Source organism: Neofelis nebulosa, chromosome 2 (assembly GCF_028018385.1).
Source record: "Neofelis nebulosa isolate mNeoNeb1 chromosome 2, mNeoNeb1.pri, whole genome shotgun sequence".
Taxonomy (NCBI): Eukaryota; Metazoa; Chordata; class Mammalia; order Carnivora; family Felidae; genus Neofelis; species Neofelis nebulosa.
In genome coordinates, this window is record NC_080783.1 from 35,944,376 (window position 1) to 35,953,328 (window position 8,953).

An 8,953-nucleotide genomic window follows, 5' to 3' on the forward strand; every position below is an offset into this window, starting at 1 on the left:
ACCATCCAGAAAAAAACCTTCTGAGGATGGGGGTAATCACAGCAGAACTCAATGATAAAATCTGTGGTTCCAGCAATCAGAGAAGAGATGTAGGTAAGTTCCCTCTGATTTGACTGATGCACTTAACCCTTTTAACATCAACAAATTCTGTCTATTAAACTTTTTATTGAGCAGTTTCCTACAACATATCTATCTACGAAAAATCTGCCAGTAAGCAAAGCCATCTTCCCATTGCTCAGTGACTTCAGACCCTATCAAATTTACTGCCCATCCTGGCATTTAGATTCCATACACAATTAGCGCCACCGTGTGGTATTTAGAATAAATGACATTTATTATAGGACTGTAAAAGCAAGTTCACCTATCAAATTATACCATTTACCCATTGAGAAGGGGATTATACATAATAAAAGAAACTACATACGCCTTGCTAGGGCATCAAATCAAAAGCAGGAGGGAAAATGTTCCTGTCATGTGAGCATGGAAACTCAGTAGTAGTGAGGCTTGCTCATTGATTTATTCATTCAACTAATATTTCCTGAGGTCTGCCATGTACCGGATATTGTTCTGGGCCCAGGAAATACAGCAATGACCAAGATCGACAAAGTCCTTGCCTTAGTTGGAAAGACAGACAATGGAATAAATCAACAAAGTAATATATACTACAATGGCAGATATGATAAGTCCTATAAACCAAAATAAATCTGGGCCAGGGCATAGAGAGTGAAAGGGAAGGAATTATTTTAAATGTTGACAGAAATAAAAGAAAACAGTCTACATTTAGCTGCCCCAAAGTTACTTTAGATAAATGATCCAAATTTGAAAATATATATAAATATGAGCATTCTCTTGCAGATATTCAATGTTTCAAGATACCCAAAGCTTGGTTTCTAAACATTATCCTGTCTTGGTCCATTCAGGTTGCTGTAATAAAAATACCATAGACTGGGTGGCTTAGACAACAAACATTTATTTCTCATAGTTGGAGAGTGGGAGGTCCAAGATCAAAGTGACCGCAGATTCAGTGTCGGTGAGAATCCCCTTCCTGGACTGTAAATGGCCATCTTATCACTATGTCCTCACATGGCAAAGGAGCTAGGGAGCTTTCTGGGGTCTCTTTTTTGAGTGCATTAATCCACTCATGAGGTCTCTTCCCCCATTACTGAATCCCTCCCAAAGGCTTCATCTCCTAATGACATGATATTGAGGGTTGGGATTTTAATATATGAATTTGAGAGGGACACATTCAGTCTATAGCAATCATTCTGAAAAGAAATCATGATTCTTTGAGGTAACATTGATTTTTTTCAAGTCTGAGGCAGGAAATAGATATGAAGATCCTGGGACATTTTGTTATGCTAAAAAATGCAGAAGCATTCAAAAACTAAAAAACAGGGTGATGATAGTCTTTAACCTGTCACAGTAAACAAACTATAGGGACTCCCATTAGCCAAAATGGGGACTAGTTAAGCCTCAAGAGAACAGTAACTATAATTGATATTACATTGGATGATTAAAAATCATGAGTTTGCGGTGATTTATTTTTTTGAAGGGAAGGGGCTCTGTTTTATAGAGTGCCAATAGAAGGTATTATGGAATTAGAGAATCATTATTTTGCAAACTGTAATAGAAATTCATGCAAGGATCATCTTGTATATTAATTTCCTCTTGCCGACATAACAAATTACTACAATCTTAGTGGCTTAAAACAACACAGATTTATTATTTTATAGTTCTGGGGGTCAGAAGTCTAAAATGGGTCAGCATGGCTGTTTTCATTCTGCAGACTCTAGGGCAAATCTGTTTCTTGCCTTTTCTAGTTTCTAGATGCTGTCTACATTCCTTGGCTCTCACGGCCTCGCATCACTCCCACCTCTGCTTCCATTATTGCATCTCCTTCTCTCTGACTCTAACCTATCTACTTCCCTTTTATAAGGACCCCTGTGATAACATCAGGCTCACCCAGAGAATCCAGGATACTCTCCCCATCACAAGATCATTAACGGTATCTGCAAACTATCATTTTGCCATGTAAGGTAACATATTCACAGATTCCAGGCATTAGGATATAAACATCTCTGGAGACTTATACAGCCTACCACACATATATATGTGTGTATATATGTGTATATATGTGTGTAAATATATGTGTATGTGCATATATATGTGTATATACATATACATATATATATACACACAAACATATATATACATACATATATATATGATATGAAGTACACAGATCACTTGTAGGATATTCTTGCCAAAAATGTTTAACTTGAATCTAATCAAACCTTTAGCCCTAAGTTCCAGCCAGCTTACAAAAATGACACCATAATAAAATAACAACACATATTCCATATATGGGACATGCTATGTGTTTACTACCCTAGACTCCTCAAAATTACAATGTCATAAAAATGAATGAAGGATATTCTAAAAGTGTTTTTAGTTTGAAAAAAATGTTATTTTAATCTTTATTTATTTTTGAAAGAGAGACAGAGTGTGAGCAGGGGAGGAGCTGAGGGGAGGGAGACACAGAATCAGAAGTAAGCTCCAGGCCCTGAGCTGTCGGCACAGAACCCGACTCAGGGCTCGAACTCACAGACCGTGAGATTATGACCTGAGCCGAAGTCGGACGCTTAACTGACTGAGCCACCCAGGTGCTCCTCTCCTTTAAAAGTTTTAAAAGAACTTAAGAAACATGATAACTATATGCAATGTATAAACCTTGATTGGATCTTGGTTTAAAGTTATTTTAAAGACAATTGGTGGGACTTTAAACTTGGCTTAAATATTAGATGATATTGTGGAATTATTGCTAATGTTCTGATATTTATGTAGGATAATGTCCTTTTTTTTTGGAAATGCATGTTGAAATATTTAGGAGTGAAATATACACTGCCTGAAACTTACTTTCAAATGATTTAGATAAAAACTGTATATGTAGAGAGGTGGGAGAAAGAGCAAACATTATGGCAAAATGTTAATGTTTTTTGACTCTAAGGAGAGAGTATGTAGTTGTATCTTGTACCTGTGACAGTTATTTTTATGAGTCAATTTGGCTGGGTCATTACACTCAGATATTTGGCCAAACATTATTCTAGACGTTTCTATAAAGGTATCTTTAGATGAGATTAACATTTAAATCAGGAGATTTGAGTAAAGCAGATTTTCTTGCATACTGTGGGTGGGCCTCATTTAATCAGTTGAAGGCTTTCACAGAAGAAGACGGATACCACTCCCCTGCAAGAATGAATTCTGTCAGCACACCACTTTTGACTTGAACTGCAGCATCAACTCTTCCCTAGGTCTTCTGTCTGCTTGCTTATCTTGCAGATTTTGAACTTGCCAGCCTCCACAATCACATGAGCCAATTCCTTAAAATCTCTCCCTCCATCTCTCCCTCTCTCTCTAGCACATGTATACCAGGAAATATTTTATTATATATCATATATAGAGCATTATATAATATATATAGCACACACATAATAGGATATATATGTTACATCCTAGTGTGTATATATATATACACACACACACACTGTGTATATATATATATATATATATATATATATATATATATACACTGTATATATATTGCATGTGTATGTGTGTGTATACATATATATATGTATATATATATACATATATATATGTATACACACAGTAAAACCTTGGTTTGTAAGCATAATTCGTTCCAGAAACATGCTTGAAATCACAAGCACTTATATATCAAAGTGAACTTCTCATAAGAAATGGAAACTCAGATGATTCATTCCACAACCCAAAATATTCACATACAGATTATTACAATACTGTAATATAATATAAAATAGTAAAGAAAATAAAAAATATAAGAAAAACAAATTAACTGCACTTACCTTTGGAAACCTTTGTGGCTGGTGTGAGAGAGAAAAGAGAGAGGAGGGTTACTGTGCAGGACGACTTCCACTATTGCTAATGGAATCACTGCTATCTATTGGCTCAATGGAATCTTTTTCTGCATGGGGCCATTATATTAGCTTGCACAGGTGTTGACTACAGTACTTACTAATAAACTCTTGTAATATACTGTATTTAATGTAACTGGCAATAAGACAGCAGAGGAAAGGGTCTATATCTCTAGACAGCCTGACCTAGAATGAAGCAAAGCATTCCTAAGCTTACTCTTGCATGGAAAAAGAAAGGACTCTCCATACGTGCTTTGAAGTGATAAAAATTACACTGGTACCAGTTGTGGGCACCTTCCAACGTTGTGAAAAATCATTAATTTCTGCCAAACACCATACCCTGAGACTGAGCATCCAAGCATAGGAGATGATCACCCACAATCCCGCAGAGAGAGAGAGAGAGAGAGAGTGAGAGAGAGAACCATTGGCCCAGTTGTGATCATGTGACATTGGACGTCACATGCTGCTTGTAATTCAAGTCATTGCTCATTTATCAAGTTAAAATTTACTATAAATGCTTGTTCATCTTTTTTTTAATGTTTATTTATTTTTGAGAGACAGAGCATGAGTGGGGGAGGGGCAGAGAGCGAGGGAGACACAGGCTTGGAGAGGCTCGGAGCTGTCAGTACAGGTCCCGATGCAGGGCTCAAACTCAAGAATGGTGAGATCATGACCTGAGCCAAAGTCAGACGCTTCACCGACTGAGCCACCTAGGTGCCCCAGAAATGTGTGCTCCTCTTGAGGAACACTCGCAGAACAAGTTACTTGCAATCCAAGGTTTTACTGTATATGTATCTTCCCTGGCTATCTAATTTATACAGTTAGCTTGCTTAATTTCTAGCCTCTCAAAAAGCAAAAAAATGATTAAAAGCAGCAGGATGGGGGACAGCAGGAGGAGATTTAAATAACCCAACTGTGGATAAGAAAATGGCTTTGAAAGGGAAAAATATATATATATGAATTGCACTACATAGGGACATGTCATTTTTCTGTTATGGATAATTGAAGGCAGATTCAAAATTGTAAAGGAAGTGATGGTAAATTAATAACAGACTTTAAAAATAAACTTCAGGAAACTTTTAAACAGTTAGAGTAGACAGAGTACACCCACCACCTGAAAGAAAGGAACTTTGTTCTCTTAGCATGACTGGGCTCACACCTAAAATAGGGGATTTAATCAGAAAAAGTACAATGAAATGGAAATTTGCCAATTTGGAGAGTTCTAACACGTAGCTGAACATTTTCAAAGAGCTTTAAATGGTTAACTAGCTAGAAATCAAACCAAACTTATGTCCCTTTAGACAAAATAACTGGCTCCCAATTTAATACCTTGGCAATTGTAAATAATGCTGCAATGAACATGTTTTAACTTTTCTAGAATTTCACAGAAATATAATTATACAGTAAGTCCTCTCTTGTATCTGGCTTCCTTCACTCGATTATCTATCCATCAATCTACTGAACATTTGGGGGTCTTTCCAGCTTGGAGTCATTAAGAAAAAAGCTGTTATGAACATTCAACACTTTGTGTAGATGTATGTTTTCACATCTCTTGGATAAGTACCTAGGAATAAAATTGCTGGATCCTATGGTAAGCACATGTTTAACTTTATAAGAAACTGCCAAAATACCTTCCAAATGGCCGTACCATTTTGATTACTGACAATATTAGAGAGTTCCAGCTGCTTCAGATCTTCATCAATATTTGGTACTGGCAGTTTTTGTTATTGAAGCCATTTGGTGGGTTTGTAGTGGTATCTCCATGTGGTTTTCTTTTCCTATGGACTAAGGATGTAGCACATCCTTCTATGTGTTTATTGGCAATTTTAATGTCTTTTATGGAACATCCATTGACATTTTTTTGTTTTTTTGTTTTTTTTAATTTCCTTAAACCCTTTATTAGGTGAGATCTCTCTTGCAGTTTACATAACTGGAGAGAGCCTTCCTGGTGATTCCCCATGGTCATACAGCATGTTTGCTTTTAGTGGGTTTCTATCAGAGGCCAGGACAGATTTTAACTGGAGGTTGTTCGAAGAAGGCCTCTTTCTTGCTCCATGAGGATGTTCTGACCCCAGGAATAACCTGGCACATCAGCCCTGAAGGTGGGCACTTTGCCTTTTGTGCAGCCTTGAAGCCAGCAGGGAGTTCCAGTGGACACCTGGAAGCCTCAGGGGCTTGGAATTAGGCTGGAGCTTTTCCCTGCTCAATATTTAGCTCATTATTGACCTATAAGCATTATGTATATATTCCAAGTATAGGTCTTTTGTCGAATATATTTATCCCAAATATAGCATAAGTTTTAATGTTAATATATTCCAATTATTTTTTTCTTCATAATTCATGCTTTGTGTGTCTTAAGAAATCTTTGTCTATCAAAAGAAAGTGATTTCAAAATTCAATTTCTGTCTAGAATTTCTAGAGTTTTAGCTTTTATTTAAGTCTATGACCCATTTCACAATCTCAATTTTGTACTAAAATTATGTATGGTGTGAGGCAAAAGTTGAGCTTTATTTCCCATTTGAATATGTAATTTTTCCATTTGTTAAAAAGACTACCTTTCAGAGTGCCTGGGTGGCTTAGTCAATTAAGCGTCCCACTCTTGATTTCATCTCAGGTCATGATTTTATGGTTTATGGGATCAAGCCCCACATCGGGGTTCTCGTCCCCTCTTTGGCTCTTCCCCACTCGTATGCACACACATGCACGCTCTTTCCCTCTCAAAAATAAATAAACTTAAAAAAGACTGCCTTTTCCTTACTAAATTACTTTCGCACTTTTGTCAAAAACCAAATGTCCAATAGGCATGGATCTATTTCTGAACTCCATTCTGTGCATTGGTCCTTAACATTTCTTATAAACCAGGTGTGCTGGTCTACTGGCAACAAATTTACTCATCTTTTCCCTGTCTGAAAAAGTCTTTTCTCACCTTTTCTGAAGGATATTTTGGCTGAATATATAATTTAGGTTGCCAAGCTTTTTCTTTAAGCACTTTAAAGATGTTATGCCAAGGTCTCTAATTTCCACTTTGAGAAAAGACATATACAGTCATTCTCTGTATGGAATGTATCCTTTTTTTTTTTTCTCCAGATGCTTTACAATTTTCTCTGGTTTGATCATGGTATACCTTAGAGAGGTTTTCTTTATGTGTCACCCTTCCTGTTGAATTTCTTGGATCTGTGAGTTTATAGTTTTCATCAATTAGGGAAATTTTCAGACATTATTTCTTACATTGTTTTTGTCTCTCCTACCCCAGCTTCTAGGATTTGAAAAACAAGAATGTTAGAAGATCTGATATTATCCCAGAGGTGGCTGAGGCACTGTTGTAATATTTTTCTCTTGGTGCTTGTAGTAAGCTTCAACTTCATTGATCTTTAGTTCTGCAGTGACCGATATAGAATTCCATCTAGTCCTTCTCAACTAGCTAGTGAACAGAGGTAATCAAATAGCAGCAGTGATTTTTAAAAATAAATCTTAGACATACTTGAATTATTGGTATAGATGTATTAACCACAAAATATTTAAGGACTATTAATTTAGAAATGTGTAGTTTTTTCAATACCTTCTTTACTGTCTATAAAATTAGTTTATGTATATACATAATATAGGTAACATTAGAAATGATACTGAAGGGGAACATCATGGAAGTTTTTTTGTGTGTCTCCCATCCATGAAATAACAGCCAGACCAACACTAAACCATCCTGCACACCTAGAAAACTGATTGGAGGATTAACACAACAATCTGCACAACCTGAACCACAGAATTCAGCAGGCACCCGGTGCGGAGAAGTGAACTTGGGGAGCGAGAAGGCACAGGAAGGGAGGTGCTTTTGCAAGTGGAGAGAGGACGGAGACTGGGTGGGGGGGGAGAGAATACAAGAAAAGCACCCCTCCCCAAAAGCAGCTGGAGAGAAAGTAGAAAATTGGAAACAGCCACAGGGACCAAACTAAAAAGGGGGAAAAGAGAAAGGAGAGGGTTTAAATTCCATTAAGACTGTAAACAAGGGGATCGCAAAGACTGCAGTTCCGCAGCTTGATACCTGGTGGTGCTCTGGTGGGAAGGGCGAATCCCCAGGAACAGAGTGGGGTCCGGGAGGTTCTCGGGCCACACAGGAAAAAGCAGTTCCACTGCCGGAAGGACATTTGGTAGAGACTGTTGAAGCCACCTGCTCCAAGCAGACCCCAGAAAATGACCACATTCACTGGTGCTGGAACAAGGTGGTTAAGGGTAAAGCCTGGTGCCAGATGTGTGATGTGATTTCCCATAATCCCTGAAAAGCTGCTGCTACACTAACTCGTGAACTTTTTCGGGCTGGCACCTGGCTGCAGTCTTGGGGCACCGGCAGCAGCAGGGTCCAGCAAGCGTTCCTGGGTGCAGCCAACATTTGGCCATTGCTCATTTGGTCATTGCTCGGTGAGACCCTCCCATAGAGGGGCTGAACGGGTCAAAGCCACAGTCCTTCAGAAGTAAGGGGTCAGGGAAAACAGCTACATCTGAGACAAAACTCGGGAGAGAGGTACTGCCTGGGGTCTGGTCACAGAGAGTGAAAAAGTGGGGAGTGGACGAAAGCTGAAGACAGAGGACAGGTGCGTGATTGCTGACCCTGGAGAACAGAGTTCCCAAACTAGAGACTGGGTAGCTGGGTGGCACCATTTTCGCCGCTCCCGTGCATGCGCATATGCACCTACGAGCACCACAACACTCCACCCAGTAGGCTAGCAGTGCCATCTAGTGGAGAGCTGAGCTGTTACACTGAGCCCCGCCCAACTGGGCCAATTTCACTCGTCAAGAACACAAATCACACCGGCTGCTTAGTTTATGGACTATAAAGCACTACATAGTCTGACTTCTAGTGGAAAACAAAGTAATTTCAGTCCTACTTCAATCTGTTACCAGCTCCATCTATTCAATTTTCTTTTTTTTTTCTCTTCTATGCTTATTTTCTTTTTCTTGAATACAGAAAGAGAAAAAATTCATTTCTATTTTCAATTTTTATTAAA

General features: G+C 38.2%; 1 long non-coding RNA gene across 1 annotated transcript; it reads right to left on the minus strand.

The window, feature by feature from the left end:
- Nucleotides 1–313: 313 nt before the first annotated feature.
- LOC131500672 (uncharacterized) lies at nucleotides 314–8,953 on the minus strand. The gene is made up of 2 exons (XR_009256419.1): nucleotides 3,885–8,953; nucleotides 314–3,246 (listed from the first exon to the last, which is right to left on the minus strand). It is a non-coding gene; the product is annotated as an uncharacterized LOC131500672 (long non-coding RNA).